Below are 19,399 nucleotides of genomic sequence, written 5' to 3'. Positions count from 1 at the left end.
CATCTGAGGGTCTCAGTCCTTCTGGCTCTGTTCTTCTCACACCCCACTCCAGGAGAGTCCTGCATCTATACCCAGAGGAGGAGTTCACCCCTATGTCACAGTCTCCGTCTGCTGGGAAGGGCTCCAGAGTGAGAGGCTAGAGGGGAAAGGTGGGTTTGGAGCTCAGTTTCTTTAAACTTCTCAAGCTGAAGGAGTCGAGCCAGGGAGACCTCGCTGTGCTACTTTCTGTGAACAAAAATCCAATTGCTCTCCAAGCCTCTGGCCTCTTCTTGACCTGTGGGGGTCTGGCACTTCCCTATCAGCCCTCGTGACACTTCAGCGTTGGTGAGGAGACAGCATCCTTTACCACACATGAGGGCTACAGGCTAGCCACATGGACACACACAGCTCTCTGTTTCAGTATTATACTGCTTTTTCCTGCCGACAAGCTTCTGCTGCCTGAGGAAGCAGGAACACACTGCCCATTGGTAGGACTGGCCCTGATAATAACATGGCGATCCCAAGGGCACAAAGAACGCCCGTGGATTGTATTCCTTGTTTTGAATTCACCCTCTGGGTTCACCAGCAGTGCAACTTCTAGGGTGAGTTGTTTTTATGTCGCTGCACTGTCTGACCCCATAATGGACTCTAGAGAGAGGGAGAGAGAAATGAAGCAGGATCCCAGTGGAAATTGATTTTTTTTGGGGGGGGGGAATTGAGTTTTTGTGATGTTTAAACTGGTGCGTCTGATAATGCCACAACTGTTGGTGAGGGGGCGTACAATTCCAGCTGTAGGGAACTTTAGCTTTCAATCCTGTGGACAATGCCTCGCTAGCTGAGAAAATGCTAGAAGGAAGCGATTTGAGACTGGGTTTGAACTGTGCAATATCTCTTGAGGTAACAGAATGTGAAGCGGTACCAAATGTTAGACACCGCAAGCAAGGAAAGGGGCTTGGTGATTGACAGAAGTGCTGGGAATGGCTGGTTGCAGAATCAAGAGTATAGATGCTGTGAAGAGTGGAGAATGAAAAGAGCAGTCATTGCTGCATCTCAATAAAATCAAGATGGATGGGAAGAGAAGAATCATGTGTTGCAGTCATTTGAGGATGTACAACTTCAGACTGGTGGGCAGGGGGCCTTCATGTGTGGATACTGTTTCCCTACCCCACCCCCCGAATAACTCTATGCACTTAGAATTGTAAGCAACACCTTTGGAATAGAAATTCCTGCCTGAGCACATGACTGTGCATTAAAACATATGAAGTAGTAGAATCCAAATGCAGCTGTATCATCATCATTAATGCCTAGACCAGTTTCTGTCATCAGATCACTTAGCAATGGCATTTTCTTTTTATTTTCTTTTTTTTATGAAATAGGTGTATGTAAAGCAGCAGCCTTATATCTAAGAAGAGATAGGTAAAGGTAAAGGGACCCCTGACCATTAGGTCCAGTCGTGACCGACTCTGGGGTTGCGGCACTCATCTCACTTTATTGGCCGAGGGAGCCAGCACGGTCCCTATTTATCTACCTGCACTTTGACGTGCTTTCGAACTGCTAGGTTGGCAGGAGCAGGGACCGAGCAACGGGAGCTCACCCCGTCGCGGGGATTCAAACCGCCGACCTTCTGATTGGCAAGTCCTAGGCTCTGTGGTTTAACCCACAGCACCACCCTCATAACAAATACAAAAGAAGCAGAATAAATTCCATCCATCTCAATTTATTTATTAGAGCAAATTTATTTCTGTTTTTTCTCATTCGGTTGAAAATGGTGTGCCTACATTACTTGTCTTGCATTTCAAATATTTTCCCCTTTTCCCCCTTTTTCTAACCAGTTCTTATCAGAATTTAAACAGGTATGAGCTTTTCATCTAATAACTTAAGTCCTTTAAGCTGTGTATTCTTGCAGCTCAGTTCATATACCGCAGTGCAATACAGTTAATGCAGCTTTTAACAGGTAAGAGGAAAACTAAAACCCTTTTCTGCTTCTGTTCGGGATGCCAAAGAGCTATGACCTCCTCTATAATATATAAGCTTAGAGGGACTCAAACAGGCTACTTCATTCTGTGCTCTCCTTCCTTTTCCTGTTTTTATTTTCCAAGAGATGCTCAATGTTATGAGGCTCCTGGAGGGCAGCCTGGGCAGGTTGTCACCTTTTGTTTTGCTTGTTGTTGTCTTTTTAATATTGTGTATGTCTGCATACCTCAGGGTTCAGTGGTACATGTTGCTATCTCACACTTGTTTCTCAGTGGGCATGTTTTTGCTCAAATCTGTTGGCACTCAACCACCCGAATTCACTGTTCATGAGATGGATGGATTTGGTAGTTATTTTCAAACGACATAATTTTGAGCAGATGGTTCTGGTAAGCCAATGCTTTCAAAAAGGATGTATTTTTAAAGTTCATACGGTGCTCCTGAGCAGCTGAACAACAGCACAAATCTTCAATCCCAGAATTGATTTCAGTTTCTCTGAGGGACAAAGTAAACTCCTTTGGGGCTCAGAATTCAGACAACATGTTTCTAACACATTCTGCACTGCACATGCAGCGATGAAAATAAGAGATGCTGGTATTCCCTTTCTGCCACTCGCACCCCTAAAGCTTCCCTCAAGGAGTATGTCTCCCCGGTAAGGTTTGAGACTTGACATTTACTTAGCCAGGCAACTTCTTTTGATCAGCCAGCCTCTGGAAATGAATGCGGTGTTCGCCTTTGGGAGTGAGCTTGCTCAGATCCACAGAAGAGAGTGCTGAATTTCTATTAGGAGGATGTAATAAAAATTTACATAGGCAGTTCCTCACGCTGCCGGCAAATATTTGTGTGCTAGATTCTCTGCGATCCTCTATTACATTAAGATGATGGGGCTTTGAAATGCTTTCTTAGAAAGGTTCCTTGTTCAAAAACTCCTAAAAATAACAGCAAGGTGATTCCTAGGACAGAGCGTCGTACAATTTTTTCTTGTTTGCTTTGTTGTTGTTGTTTAGTCGTTCAGTCGTGTCCGACTCTTCATGACCCCATGGACCAGAGCACGCCAGGCACTCCTGTCTTCCACTGCCACCCGCAGTTTGGTCAGATTCATGTTTGTAGCTTCGAGAACACTGTCTAACCATCTCGTCCTCTGTCGTCCCCTTCTCCTTGTGCCCTCCATCTTTCCCAACATCAGGGTCTTTTCCAGTGAGTCTTCTCTTCTCATGAGGTGGCCAAAGTATTGGAGCCTCAGCTTCACGATCTGTCCTTCCAGTGAGCACTCAGGGCTGATTTCCTTAAGAATGGATGCGTTTGATCTTCTTGCAGTCCATGGGACTCTCAAGAGTTTCCTCCAGCACCATAATTCAAAAACGTCAATTCTTCGGCGATCAGCCTTCTTTATGGTCCAGCTCTCACTTCTATACATCACTACTGGGAAAACCATAGCTTTTATTATACGGACCTTTGTTGGCAAGGTGATGTCTCTACTTTTTAAAATGCTGTCTAGGTTTGTCATTGCTTTCCTCCCAAGAAGCAGGCGTCTCTTAATTTCGTGGCTGCTGTTTGCTTTAAAAGTTGCTAAATAGTAACTATCTATTACTATTAAATAGTTGGGACATAAGCAACAAAGAAACCATATGGTGCTCCATAGTAGGAATCACCTTGGTGTTTTTAGGGTATTTTGAACGAGGATTCTTTCTAAGAAAGTGTTAGGAGAGAAACTAAACATGATGTAGGACAGAAGTCGCCGACGTGTCTGACAACTCTCACCAACCCTGGCCATTAGTAAGGTTGGTTGGGTCTGATGAGAGTTGTAACATATAGCACCTGGAGGTTACCACATCCATGATTTCATCTTCTGACATTTTGTGGTTTGCTTAAAAGCAGCTGCAGGAGACAGGGGCTGGGCCCAAGGCATATCATACCCACAAGCTGTGGTTTGGCTGCCTTGGTCCAGTATACCTGAAAGAGTGTCTCCACCCCCATTGTTCAACCCAGACACTGAGGTCCCTCTCCAAGGGCCTTTTGGCTGTTCTGTCACTGCGAGAAGCCAAGTTACAGGGAACCAGGCAGAGGGCCTTCTCGGTAGTGGCATCCGCCCTGTGGAACGCCCTCCCACCAGATGTCAAAGAGAAAAACGACTACCAGACTTTTAGAAGACATCTGAAGGCAGCCCTGTTTAGGGAAGCTTTTAATGTTTGATAGACTATTGTATTCTAATATTCTGTTGGAAGCTGCCCAGAGTGACTGGGGAAACCCAGCCGGATGGGCGAGGTATAAATAATAAATTATTATAAATTATTATTATTAAAGGGACAGCTTTAAAGGGAGATTAGAGAGATTCATCCTGGATAAGGTAATCAATGGATACTAGTCATGATGTACCAAAGAGGCAGTATGACTCTGGATTCCAATTGCTGGGAAACAGAAATATGAATGTCTTCCTACAATCTGTTGAGCCACTGTGGGGAAAGAAGGTTTGACTGCGTGGGCCTTTGACCTGGTCCAAAAGGGTTGTTTTTTTACCATTCTGTGCCTTTCATGGCTACCTCTGGTGTAGAGGGAATATGCTAAAGGTATGCATGTTAAAAAAGGAACGCGGGTGGTGCTGTGGGTTAAACCACAGAGCCTAGGACTTGCCGATCAGAAGGTCGGCGGTTCGAATCCCCGTGACAGGGTGAGCTCCTGTTGCTCAGTCCCTGCTCCTGCCAACCTAGCAGTTTGAAAGCACGCCAAGTGCAAGTAGATAAATAGGTACTGCTCCGGCAGGAAGGTAAGGTAAACGACGTTTCTGTGCACTGCTCTGGTTCGCCAGAAGCAGCTTAGTCATGCTGGCGACATGACCCGGAAGCTGTACGCCAACTCCCTCGGCCAATAAAGCGAGATGAGTGGTGCAACCCCAGAGTTGGCCATGACTGGACCTAATGGTCAGGGGTCCCTTTACCTATGCATGTTAAATATGTTACTTTAGAAAATATTAAAATATTCCATGCATTTCTCAGTCTGCCAGCAACCCACTTAACTGGGATTAAGTCCAGTTGAACTCAGTGAGACTTCTTCTTGAGCAGGCATAGCCAGAATTGTGGTGTTAACAATTTATTACTAATAATATTAATAATAATTAATAATGCCGTAACACCATCAGTGTGCCTTGTGTTTTACACTGAGCAGCATAAGCGAAAAGAGACAGCTCCCTGCGCCAAAGAACTTGCCGTCTAAATTTCAGTGGAGACAATAAAAGAAATGGGAGGCAAAGAGAGAGCAGGCTGGATATAGTTTCACGTGTTGAGGTTCATTTCTGTACTTGGGTAGGTGCTTTCATCTACCAATTGCTCCTTTCTTTCACAGCATGTAGTTATGATCTGCATAGATGTGGCAATCATATTAAATATGTTCAATTTTGACAACATTTCTTTGAAGAATTAATTTAAGGCTGGTCCCCTTGTTATATCCATCTTTGTTCTGAATTTTTTGCATGGATAAGCTACTTTGAGTGGAAAACTAATATGCCCAAAATGCAGGGAAGTGAAGAGGTTAAAGATGGAGAATGAGAAGGAAATGAAATAAGCCCAATTCTCCTTCATTTTTTTCTCTTCCTTTCATGAAAGGCTTGTTAAGCTTCATTACTCATAAAATATTCAGCACATTGTTTGAAGGATAAAACAACATGCATGTCTCTACTCCCAGCCTTTCGGGAAGAGAAATTCCTCCCGGATATGATTTATATTCATGGCGTAAGCTTTGGTATGGTTGGTGAGTCAGTGAAAATAAAGATGAAGGAGGAAGGGGCTTGAAGAAAGATGTTCCATGTTGTAGTTCACAGCTTTCATCGTAAGATCTGATTCCTTTCTGTACCTTGCTAACAAGATTCTCTGGTGAGAGGAATGCTAATCTCCATAGATTGTTAACCCGTGGGAAGAAAAACCCTATAAGGTGTTTTTAAGGGCTTGTGAGATGCAGCTTCTGTCAGTGTTTCTTATATAAAGGAAGGCAAGAGAGTCCTTAAGACAATCTTACACATTGTGACGAGGAAAAGCTAGCATGGTGGTACTGAGGGAAATTATTGCCCCTTTGTTGTAATGTAAACTACTGAACAAATACAGCATATGTAAATAGTTACATAACTATTATTCAGCTGCAAAGCCCAGCGATGGAACGCAAAAATCTGTGCAGAGTCATTGATCCAAGATGGCTGACAACCTTAGCAGCTATCCACAGCTTGGTTTGCCTTTTGCAACAGATCAAGCTGTTACTGTTTTGATATTTTCCCAATTAATTTTGTCACTGTCTTTTTTTCCCCCTTACTGGAAGAAGAGAAGGGGACAGGAAAGGACAGCTGTCACTAACCAAATAACTTACCCTCCAACATTTCTCCACTGAAAATAGGGACGTCCTAAGGCAAAGCGTGACATTCTGGGATCAATTCAGATACTGGCATGGCTTCTGTAAATCGGGGACTGTCCCTGGAAAATAGGGACACTTGGAGGATCTGCAATAATTGTTTTGTCCATTTTCATCAAAATCTCAAAGTACTGGAACATCATATTCTGTTGGAAATGGCCCTGAGTGCTCAGAGGCCACTAACCAGAATCTTCCTTAAAGGACAGTAATGTAAAGCAGTACTGTATGTCCACATATTAACATGATGTGTATAAATAATTGTAATGAAATTCATAATAGTCTTTAATCCTGCCTTCACTGTTTTGGTAGCTTTAACAGTAGAGCAACCTGTTATATATACCTTGTGGCAAGGTGATGGAAATATCTAGGTTCTCAGATGGAGAGACACTGATCATCTTAATCACATGACAAGCTTATTCCTCCGTACTGGTGGTTACTAGGAATGTGAACTGCTTTAAGTGTCCACTCTTTAGGTTCTGCTTTATAAAGGTTTTTTTTCCCCCTTTTGCAAATTTTGTGGTCCGTCCCCCCCCCCCCCAGGCTGCTGATATCTCCTTCTTTTTTGTTGGTGACGCCATGTTGGCTACATAAACAAATGTTAAATGTTTAACATTTGACCAGTAGTGTGGTACAAGTTTTTTAAAACAGCAGAATCTCATGGTGATATTAAGATTGACCATTTCCATTTGTTGACCTCATAATGTCTGTGCACCGGTGACAAGACTTTTGAGAAACTTATCTTCTAAGCCAAAATAAAGTTGCTTATCTTCTACCTTTGGAGGCCAGATTTGCTAAGCTTTTTCTCTGTAAGTTAAAAGATAGAGGCGATAGCACAGAGACATACCTTCCCATGGGATTTTGAAGTATGTCTGAAAGCTATCAAGTGCGGCAAAATATAAGATACCCTTCTCTTTTCATTGTCAATATCCGTGACATTTCCTTTGCCTGATGTGGAATAAACACACATCACTCCATTCTTTCATCCTGACTGGCTTTTGCTGCATTTATCAAACAAGACAGAAGTGGAATATAGATGCATGCGAAGAAAAGATGGGTTAAATCCTGTTCATTAAACCAAAAGTCACCAAGTTGTAAGAGTATAGTAACATTTGTCTTGGGCAGCACTTAGCCTCTCAGTAGTTCATCTGTGAAGTTTCAACAAATAACTCATTAGAATTATATAGGGGAGCATATTTCACTTGGTTTAGCCAGTCCAATCTATTTCAATTCCAGAGAAAATGTCACTTGGAGCTTCTGTTTATTCGCATTGGTGCCTATGCAGGTTCCAAACATTTACCTGCAAATGCCCCATAAAAGTCATCTTTTCCCAAGGAGTGACCTTAGAATCAGCTGGCATTTCCAAAAGTGAGCCTCACAGGATCTAATCAGATAGGGAGGGAGTGAGAATGGGGACAAAACTAGAATGAGTTGGGTGTCTCCATCACTCACTCTGCTGCTACCTGCTGTTCTCCCAGCCTTCTGCCCTACCGGTCCCAACAGGCACCAGCCAGTATTTGGGTTCTTATATTACCACTGTGGCCTAGTGGCCACAGGGCACCATTGTAACAAAAAGGGAAAGACCAGTAACAGCTTACATGGTGGTTTTACCGATAACATTTGGCACCTGCTATAGCCATTCTAAATGGTCATAAAAAGAAGGGCAGACTATAATTCTTGTTAAATAAAGGCACTCATTATTTCTGTTTGAAGCTCGGTAAAAACATTCCACTGTCCCCTCTTTTTAATGCAGAATAAAAAAACTAATTTTGCGTTAAAGATCAGGGAAGAACTTATCTTTCTTTTTTTTACTTTCGAGTGAAAGAATTATGCTCCTCTCTACCTTAATGGGAACAGTAAGTAAAAATAATTATTCATGCATGCTTGCCATCTCATTAAATATTTGATGTAAAAATCCCTCCAATAAAAACTCTAAAATGGATATATATTTTTCTCCCACTGTTAAGCTTCAGATGGTTTATTATTTCCATTAGGCTTTGGGAATTTGATTGTTTAATCAAGCGCCTTTACTCTTGTGTATCTCTTTAGATTCCATTAATGTTGTGATACTTCTCACTCAGTTTGTACCATTTGTTGCTTTAAGTGTTGATTATTACACTTACCCCCTCTGTTTTCTTGCCTTCCGGACTTGTTTTGCGTTCTTCTTTCAGCAGTTTGTAGGTGGCAAGCACTTTCTTTAAACACACACACGGGGGAAAGTTGTATTGCTGACATGACTGCAAATAAAATTTCAGCCTTGGCCGTCTTGGACCCAAACTTCATTCCCGTGGTCTGGAAGCACTCCTGAGCACGGTTCCACTCAGGGGGATGCTCCACACGGGTATATGTGGAGGAGGAGGCTGTTTCTGATTCAACCTTCTCCCTAAAGCCTCTTTTACTTTCCAGAAATTCCTTCCTGTTTTTCAAGATTAGGAGACCCTTTGGAGATGGCACTTGGCACTGTAGCAGGGGTGGGATTTAACAGTGGGACATGGCTTCTGAGTGGACATGTATGGTATTGCACTGCAAATCTCCTTGGAACATCCTGATGACTCAGACATTAAATTGAATATTTTAAGTCCATCTGAGGTTTTAATTATATCTCCCCTGTTAATAAGAGGTAGACCTAAATATTATAGGCCTTAGGCCGTCATTAGCTCTTGGTTTAGTATTTTCTTTGAATCTGCTTATATTTCCAACTCGCTAATTTGGGGCCTTGATTTCTATTATTTGTGGCTACATCAGTAACTATTTGAAACAACGGTTTTCCACTATATGGGGGGGGGGGGGGGAATGCTGCTAAAAAGCAAGTAATAATAATACTGCCTCAACATAAATGCTGGTGGTGCCTACATTTTCTTCCGAGAAAATTAGCAATAGAAATACCTTTTGTTGCTGTAACAAATTGAATATCATTCATTCTCTGCCACCCACACATCACCTTATTTTAAATTACTGAGAGATGGAAATTATATTATGATTTGCCATGCTTTCTGGCCTAGATCCACAGCTAGTGAATCATTCTTCATTTAGCAAATACTGCTATTGCCTCTTTCATAGGATGGATTTAGCTGTACTTTTCACATAAAACTGCAGGGCGCATGTGCTCAGCAAGCAGCAGGTCCCATTTTCAATTTTTAGCCTCTCCAGGTAGGCCTGGAAAAGACTCTTGGTCTGAAACACCTGGAAAGCTGCTACCAAACAGTGTAGATGTCATGGACTGGTTGGATGCAAAATATCCAGCTGGGGAACCACCAAAGGAAGAAGGCTCGGAGCCTGAGGAGTGGTGGTTGGCAGAGGGAGGAGACTGGGAAGAGGATGTCTCAGAAGTTGAAGAGCTGGGAGAGTCTGTGGCAAAGAGAAGTCTAGAATCAGAGGCAGAAGCTGAAGCAGGCAAATGGGAAGAGGCCAAGAGGCATAGATGAGTCAGGCTGGTGAAGAATCATTGGTGTCTCCCCCTCCTTCAGTCAAGACTAACTAGAATTGAAAAACATGTCAATAGCCCAAACAGAAAAGTTATACTTCCCATTAACAACTTCCTGAACCTCTTCCATCATTGTGTTACATGCAACAAGTTTATTCCAGAATTCTAAATTCATATATGCATAACTTGCCCTTTGTTCTAGGGTTTTTCATTTTCTCTGTTTTATTGTTTTTTGCAATTTGAGATTGTGGACAGTATAGCACAGTGGCCCACAGGCCCTAGCCACCTTTAGTCTGGGTTCAGACATAAGGGGAAGCCACTGTTTGAGTTATCTGTGTGAAACCCAGGCTCCTATGTTCCTTTCTTCCTTTCTTTCATGCACCAAAAGAAAAGTTCATTGGTTTCTGCTTTTCATTTTGGACTCGCAACAGTTCCTTGTGATGTTCAGACTCAGAGAATTGTAGTCCAACAACTTTTGGAGGGCAACAGGCTCCTGAGCCCTGGTTGAAGCGAACTGGTATACTGAGCACACACAACCTGGAGAAACTGCGGTTAGTTTAAAAGTGAAGTGGAAACAATCATCTTGTGGGTTGTGAAAACAAGGGGAGGAGATGGAGGGGGTGGTGAGCCCAGGGCTCACTGTGGTTTAACTAATAAGAAACTAATAGTTGCCTGACATGAACAAAAATAAAAGAAAAAGTCCCTGTAGCACGTTTTGATTGGGAATGAGTAAAAATATTCTCATGTCACAAAGTAACAGAGAGACTGAACATGGAAGTTATTTTTCTTTTCCTCCTCAGTCACTTAGTTAACCATGCTCTTGATTTTTTCAATGCAGATCAATAAGATGTTTGCTTGAACCCTGCTGCTATGTTTTACTTGTAAACACACAGGGTTTGTGTTTTGTTTTTGAATGGCAAGACTGTGGGATATTTCCATGCTCATACAGAGCCCTTTAGCTTGACAAAAAAAGAGCCTGATTGGAGAAACAGTGTGTTATTGACAAAGAGAAGCTGGGAAAGTGATTTGTGAAAGTGTGTGAGCAGAACACAGAAATCTCCTGTCATTTCTGATTATATAAAACGCATGTGTTCTGAGAGTGGGCTGTTAATCTACAAATCATTCTTTCTCTGGAACAGTAGAAGAGGAGTCATATGCAAGCCAGGAGTATTTTACCAGTTACAGATTTTTTTAGACAGGAGATCAATAAGAGTGAGTAGCTTGAAAATAACAATAAACACCTGCCTCTGCGGAGAGGTTGAGACTTTGTCTTCTTGCTGAGGGATGTGGTGTCTGTTTCAGCTTCTTGCAAAGGTCAGTAGACAAATGTAAAAAAGAGTGACTTAAAAAAAAAAAGAATCTACACCACCTTGCCACACTAGTTTTCTTATATATTTGTAGTTCAGTGACACAATCTCATGGTTCCCAAAATGTCAAGTGGCCCTCCCTAAGGAGATATGAGCGACAATCTCTAGAACACCTGAATAGCTGAGTCTACATGTTCATAGTACATGCAACTAGAGCACAGTTTGCATTCTTCTGCACAGATGATGATGATGATGATGGTGATGATTGCAGCACTAAAAGGACTGTCTCTTTCACTAACTCAGAAGTTGAAGTCCTTAGAATCTGAGGAAGAGGGCTATGGAAGGCTATGGAGAAGTTGGGTAGGCTCACTCCTGAGCACTTAATCCAAAGTGGTTCCTAGGGCAGAATATTTTAAGGAAATTACCTGAGGAACTTCCCCAATGTGCCTCCTCCTCAGGGTCCTCCACCCTAGCTCTGGAGTGTGGGGAATTTTGACACCTACTAGATTCCAGAACCTCTAGGGTTTCTTCAAACCAATGTGTCCCATTCTGTTTCTGTTGTGTGATCTGCCTTTCACCCAGGCTTACCACAGGATACGTGGCAGCTGTAAAGGTTGCTTGGGTTTGTAACTCACCACCCATATTCATGTTGCTTCAATTAGAGATGAGAGAGTTTTGAAATGTTCCTTTGCAATGGAATATATCACATTAACACATGAACCAACCCCCTTGGTGTCTTGGTGTTGACCCAAATTACTGTACACAAGATACTCTGATAGTCAAAATAATCCCTTTGGTTCCAGGAGATTCAAGTAATTCTTTCCCGGTGAATTTTCTCATTGCTCATGCTAATCCGTTATGGGAAGAACAAGTTTCATATTGCAGAACAAGGTCTAATAGAGGCATATGTTAAAGGGCATTTCAGTAGGGATCTAGACGGTTAAGTGCTGATCCCAGCAACACATTTCCCTACATGCATTTTGAAAACATATCTGGGGGAAATTTCTCAGCACACACTTTGTTATGTAATGTTGAAATTGATAAACCGAAGCACAATGCACCTAAGCTGAGTACAATGTCCTAAGAGCTTCACTGAGTCTCTTTGTCTTATAATAGGAACAAGCTAGATCTCATGCAGCAGATCTGTAATCGAATCTCCCAATTTTTATTTGCTTAAAAGAATTTAACTGGGACCTCAATTTGGATTGGAAGAAAGCTGCTGGGTGAGAGCAGATTAAGCCTTCCTCCATGTCATTTTCAAGAATTAAATCAGCCTTACCTTTTTCCTAAAGCTACTATTAGCCATATGCAAGAGGCAAAAGGTAGCTGCACATTATGCTTGTCCCTTTCGCCTCATTGCCAATAGCAAATGAGGAGGTGTGTGACTGACATTGCAAAAGGTTTTTCACACACACATCCATATAATGCAATGGCTTTGATCCCCTCTCCTCCCATGGCTACCTTTAAGCAATCATGGTTTTCCCACATCACATTTATTACACACACACGCACACACACACACACACACTTTTGGGGGGCTGTCACTAGGGGCTAACCTATTCATGTTCCCGGAACATATTGTTTGTGTTCTTAAAGCTTTTCTCATAGAAGCAAACAAGCATCAAAATGTTAAGTAGGCTGGGATCCTTCTCTACAATGTGAAGGAGTAGGATTCATCCTACTAGAAAGGCCAGGCCTCTGTGTTCCAGAAGCAAAGCATGGTTTCACAGGCTCACTTAAAATTCTGTGAGCTGTGCTGTAGGTAAGATGGTGGAGAATATTCACTGATGTACATGTCCACAGTGACCATGTAGTGCAATCACTCTTGGAAGGTTGTTTGTTTATTTGTTTGTTTCTGCAATGGCATGGAGTCAGGCAGCCAAAACTGTGATTCATGCAGACATGCACACCATGGTGTGCTGTTGAGCAGCATGCATGGGGGTCAAATGTGCTGAATGCGATATGAATGGCTGCTAGGTGGTTGAATGAAGTAGGACAGTGTGGTTGAAGTGTTGATTAAATTATAAATGGCTAGAATCCTGTTTTAGATGTCTTTTGTAATGGGCTATATTTTTAAGTACTGTAGCATATATTGGATTTGTATTGGAGACTGCATGGATGATACTCTTTATGTTTTACTGGTCTTTTGAGTGGCGTTTTCCCACTATTGTGACTGACGACGGCCTTTGGCTAAGTAATAATGATTTGGATTTGGGTGCTAAATGCCTGCGTAAAACTGCCCAAGGGTTGCATCTAATTGTCATCTCCCGATATTGCCAGTTTCATGACTGAATTTAATTAGATATGAGAGGAGAGATTGATGGATAAAAGGGGAACAGGGTTTCTGTTTTGTGTAAACCATCTGAGAGGAATTCATCTGTTTGATTATGGAACTAGTGGTGGCCCCAACCATTACTAGCTTGTATTAGTCATTTGTAGCCTAACAAAATGATGTAGAAATCTTCCCTGCTTGGTGACCTGGAATTCATCCTTACCACCAGCAAGCAGGCAAGCAGCTATTTACAAGCCTGAGCTGAACTAGCACATATGTTGACTCAAGACAGTCCTTCCATATGAATTGCAGAGTACTGAATACTTGGGCATGGTTTGGCTAATCATTCCAGGCTTCATGAATCCTGGTTTATGAAGCTAAATATGAGTATCAAGGCCTAACGCTCCTCTTTCATCCCTTCTATGAGTGCATGATCCTGGTTTATTTACCTTGTTTGTCAGCTGACATTAATCCAGAGTTCTCCTGTTCAGTTAGAATGCAGAACTTAGCATACAGATCTTTGTACTGAAGCTGGCATGCAGTCATGAACCACAGTTTTTGAGGTCAAACCAGGCCTCTATTTCAGCATCTTTTCTCTGCTCCCGATCTTGTATCGGGCAATGGGGCATGTTTGTGGTTCAGGAAAGGAAATACGCCGTTCAGCTTGGTGACACACACCCCCAGACACTTTTGGGAGTGATGGGGGTTCCTTAAGCCTGCACCTTCAGAATTTAGGGCAGGAGTAGAATATGGGGTATATTTGGGATCAATCTGACTGATCTACTCAGAATTTTAGGGCCAAGGGGAGGTGATACAGAAAGGCCTTTACACTCACCTTTAGGGTGGGGTTGGTACAATGCCTCCCCTTATCCTGGCAGGGGCTGGTTGCCCTACAGCTGCTGGTGCTTGCTGAAAATTGGTATGTAGCTCCCACACCGATCGCTTTCTCACTGCAGGCTATTCTATGTTTATTTTAATGAAGTGGTCCATAGTTCAACCAATCTACCGTGTCAGAGAGTTTTCATTTCAACCCTCAGCCGCAGTGTCTGACATCTATAAAGCTTGCTGTCTGGAATCATCTTTCCACACAAGATCACTTGTCTTCTCTAGTAGCTAATTCTGTCCCCTGGAACACTGTGTTTCGGAGGCTAGTCTATGGTCACCCAGCTGAAGCAAGCACAAAACTCTCCCGCCTCCACCGCTCGCACACACACATTAAAGTGGCAACATGACTTTAAGTTTCAAAATCTCTTTATCTCAGCTTTGCAGTTCCAGTAGGTGATATGAGCATTTAATGCCTCAGGTTGCCTGCCGAGTCGAAGAGCAGCAGAGAATGGCCTTGGTGCGTAAGCAGCCCAGGAGGCACAATTACTTTCCAAGATAGGGAGTTAAGAAGAAATGAGAGTGAGATGGGCCTTCTCCTCAGATGTTGGCATCCTAAGGATTTTATCTCCCTGTCCGTCATTGAAGTCTGTACCTTGTTGAGTTTAATACATTTGCTGTGGTATTTCAACCAGTCAAGCATGCTGGCCTTTCTTCTTGTTGTCTGTGTGGCATTAAATGCTGATTCACAGTTTACAATAATCTCATATCTTCCAACATTTCTCCAATGAAAATAGGAATGTCAGTTGCCATTTTTCTAGAAAAATAGGAGCTGGAACACACCTCCCTTGTTCTCTTAGAATGGCAGTGGTGCCCACCTGAGAGGTGCCAGCTGGAAAAAAAAGCTCTGGGTATATCCTATTCCATACCCTCCAACATTTCTCCAATGAAAACAGGGACTATTTAAAGAAAAGCAGAACATCCCGGGATCAAATCAGAAACTGGGATGGCTTCTGTAAATCCGGGACTGTCCCTGGAATAATAGGGAAACTTGAAGGGTATGTAATTTCCTTTTCACTTATGTCTGATGATGAGCAGTTCATGTGTGGACATGTTAAATGTCAGATGTAGGTTGCAGGGTGGTAGATCTACAAGGCATGTTCAGGTATTCACCTGAACATGTACACACCGAAACTGTATATGGGGGGTGGGCATTTAAGTTAGCCTCTAGCACTTAATCCCTGGCCATCTCCATGTTGGGTGAGGAAGGTCTGCAGAAAGTTTATATATTATGGTGTGGAAGATTGTTAAGTAAAACCTGGAAGGACACAATTTGCTCACTTGAGTAAGAGAAGGAGCAAGTTATTTTTGCCATTTATTTATTTTTTTCATTCATAAAAACTACCTGACTCTGTAATTACCCTTGCATGCGCTGCATTGTCCATTGGCCAGTAGTCAGTTGTGGGAGGAAATCATTCTGGGTTGGGTTTTTTTCATTTCCTTGATGGACAGTATCTGTTTGGCCATTTGTGAAATTTTGAATGCTTTCAGCAAATATTCCATCACTGTAGGTAGGGCAGAAATAATTTGACTTGTCTTCCTTTTGCTCACATCAAAAGAAGCATAATAGACCAAACCACCATGCAACTTCCATTGACTAAAAATCTGAAATTGGAGGTCTTTAGATACTTTCCAGTGAAGTCTTGGAATTCAAAATGCCTTGCTATTGTTCATATCTTTACGTCTTTTTACAAACTCAGAGGGCTATGGAATTCATATTTTTCTTAAGAGTACAACCAATCCAAACTACAATCCAAAATTCTGACAGTTTTACCATTATTTTAAAATAATTGCAGTTTTAGTTCAATTGTGGGGATCAAATCCCTTTTAGTCTTAAATTGTCTATATAATAAGCTAGAAACGCAGCCATAACACAGTGTTGGTTTCACTATTAGATTTCTTCCAGCCTGGTAAAAATCAGTCTGCCACTATTTCAATGCACGGTGAAATGTAATCGGCATTAATGTGAAAATACCATTTTTGTGGGTCTTTTTATTTCCTCTGGATTGCAAAGAATATTTAGGAGGGAGCTTCAGTGCAAACCCCTTTGAAATGAGCTTTGAGGATAGTTTCTTGGATAAAACATGTCATTACAGAGAAGGTGCAGATAACCTTGATCTTCCAGGTGTTACTTCAGCAACATAGCTCTCATTATCCTTGGACATTGGGCCATGCTGCCTGGGGCTGCTTTAGAGGAAATGAACAGATTACATTTTTAAGGCTGCATGTATGCTGCACATTGGAATCTGTATTAAAATTCAATTTAATTGTCATGGTTTTCCCAAGGAACATTGGGGAATGTGGTTTTGTGAGGATGCCAAAAGGAGCATATGAAGCTACTGTACCCTGTCAGGACATGAGTCTACCTATGTTCCATTCCAGTACTGTCTACTCTGATAAGGCAAATCTAAAGAAATGTAGTATAAACACTGACAACTGGGAAACACTGGCCTGCGAGCATTCCAATTGGAGAACAGCCTTTACCAAAGGTGTCATGGGCTTTGAAGACACTCAAACTCAGAACAAAAGGGAGAACCAAGCTAAGAGGGAGAACCCTCACCATGATCAACTCCCGCCCGGAAACCTATGTCCCCACTGTGGAAGGACGTGTGGATCCAGAATTGGCCTCCACAGTCACTTACGGACTCACTGTTAAAACTGTGTTTATGGAAGACAATCTTACTCGGCTACGAGTGATCGCCAAAGTGTTATGCCCTCTCCTCAAAATTAACACAAGAAGAGCTTGTTGGATCCCATCTAGTCTAGTTGAGAATCTTGTAGTACAGCAACCTGTTCTTGCAGTAGCCAGTGAGATGCTTCTGGGATGGCTGCAAGCATCACCTGAGTGTAACATCAGTCTCCCCCATCCATGATTCCCAACAACAGCTATAAAGAGGCAAAGCTGGTATCCACTGATACCTTTATCCTCTCAATTATGGATCCTTATGCCCTTCACGGGGATGCGGGTGGCGCTGTGGTCTAAACCACAGAGCCTAGGGCTTGCTGATCAGAAGGCCGGCAGTTCGAATCCCCGTGAAGGGGTGAGCTCCCGTTGCTTGGTCCCTGCTCCTGCCCATCTTGTAGTTCAAAAGCACATCAAAGTGCAAGTAGATAAATAGGTACCACTCCAGTGGGAAGGTAAACAACGTTTCTTTGTGCTGCTCTGGTTTGCCAGAAGCGACTTAGTCATGCTGGCCACATGACCCGGAAGCTGTCTGCGGACAAACGCCAGATCCCTCGGCCAGTAAAACAAGATGAGTATCGAAACCCCAGAGTCATCTGCGACTGGACTTAATGGTCAAGGGTCCCTTTCCCTTTATGCCCTTCACAGCACTACATCTTCACATCTAAATGTCTCATTTTGTGTATGATTTTGCCTAATATACCTATATACATATTTTGTTCCTTGAGATGGGCTCCCTCCCAGTGCTTAGTGTTAAGACCAAGCTCTGGTTTTAGAAATTCTGAAGAGTGTCTTGGACTTGGAATACTATTTTTGTAAAATTTATTTTTATTAAAGATTTTCTTGGTTTACAAAAGTACACATGCCTTGTCTCTTTTTTTCCAGGTTGTACAGTCTTTCTTTTAATTGCAGAACTGTTCGCTACTTTTCACCCTCTTCTGGGGAAAGTAGCATTTTCTCCTAGGTGAACGATTTCTACCCCTCTCCTTGCCACACACAAAATCTTCCTGAACCCCAGCAAGCTAGCGATGAAGCATAACTCCTGCTGCGGTTGATAGCAGAAGAAACTAATCAATAGCAGGGAAGATGAACTGGATGTATTTGACACTCAGTAGAAATCCTATTCTGAATGCGCAGAAGAGATCAGCAAAACTGAATGCACTTCTATTCACCTGTTCCTATTAAATGAGAAATGTTATTTGGTGGAAAGGATATTTGTGTTGCCGTTGTTGTTTTTACCTGGAATGATGCCTGCTGGAAATGGAAACTCTGGCAATTGTTGTTGTTTTTTTAATTGGTTTGCATTTGTTTGAATGCCAACAGGGGTTATCCTGAAAACTGGCCTCTTTGCTCATTATGGCATTTAATTGAATACTGGAGAAATATTAAGTGCTTTACAGAGGTTCAACATTGGGCCATGGAGATCTCAGCACCTGCAAAATTCTGCTATCTCAAAGCTTAATTTGGTGCATTGCTCATATAGACTGCAAATAGCCCAGCGCTTTGTGGGAGCCCCAATGTGAACATAATAGTCTCATGCCAGACAGGCTTCCTCCATTCATTTAAGTGTGTGGAAAAGTCCAGCATGAGCAATAGATCTGCATCCTGGAATACTGAAGTGAATAAGGCAGCCATGGCTCACACAAAGCATTAAAGCACACATAAACTCCAGGCGGGAGCAAGAAAAACACCTGTATTTTTTTAAAAAAAAACAAAAACTGTGGGACAGAATTGGATGAAATTTTCAGGCAAGGTTGACTCCTGCCAAATTGCAGAAGTGCTTTCCCCGCAAGGGTAGTATGTACACTTAAGGGTGGATAAAAAGGGAACCGTTCGATCTCCCTTACAGTTTTGTGGGCAATTGGTTTGGAAATTGAAGACTCAAGTGAAATTTCCCTGGGCCAGAAACCGGCTGAATTGCACATCAATGGCCCCAAGGGGAGTTGTGCTGGGCACCATTTAAACTGATTGAGAGTGGACTGAAAAGGAAAGTACTTTTCAGGTAAAACTATTCCCCCTGGTTACAAGCTTTACCTACCAGTCACAGCAGAACTCTCCCTCCACCTTCTCACCCTGCTGTTTGCTTACCCTAACACTCATCACTCCATATGGTAAGCTTGGAAGTGCTTAGTTTTGTTTTTAGCAGTTGCCTGTTTCCAGCATCTTGTTTGTTTTTAACATCAGGATTGCTGAGGCACCGTGAAACACTGACAGGGTCCCTCCTGTGATTGTCACCTCATGCTGCTCAGGCTTGTAATCTGGGGGACCGGGTTCGCGTCTCTGCTCCTCCACATGCAGCTGCTGGGTGACCTTGGGCTAGTCACACTTCTCTGAAGTCTCTCAGCCCCACTCACCTCACAGAGTATTTGTTGTGGGGGAGGAAGGGAAAGGAGAATGTTAGCTGCTTTGAGCCTCCTTTGGGTAGTGATAAAGCGGGATATCAAATCCAAACTCCTCCTCTCCTTCTTCTGACAAGCCCAAGAACCCTCCAG

At 42.6% G+C, this 19,399-nt stretch overlaps 1 protein-coding gene across 7 annotated transcripts in view; it reads left to right on the top strand.

Moving 5' to 3' along the window:
• LINGO2 (leucine rich repeat and Ig domain containing 2) overlaps positions 1–19,399 on the top strand; it is a 532,585-nt gene that overhangs the window by 387,276 nt on the left and 125,910 nt on the right. The window contains exon 5 of one of the 7 annotated variants that reach the window (XM_083420019.1): positions 1,886–1,933. The exons of the other annotated variants lie outside the window; for them this stretch is intronic. The gene's annotated coding sequence lies outside the window, so the exon portion shown is untranslated. The remainder of the gene's footprint in view (positions 1–1,885; positions 1,934–19,399) is intronic. 7 annotated transcript variants of the gene reach the window in all.

The sequence above is a fragment of the Podarcis tiliguerta genome (genome assembly GCF_965153285.1).
Source record: "Podarcis tiliguerta genome assembly, chromosome: 17".
Classification (NCBI taxonomy): domain Eukaryota; kingdom Metazoa; phylum Chordata; class Lepidosauria; order Squamata; family Lacertidae; genus Podarcis; species Podarcis tiliguerta.
The sequence above is the reverse complement of the archived record's forward strand: the minus strand, read 5'-3'. Positions and strand labels throughout refer to the sequence as shown.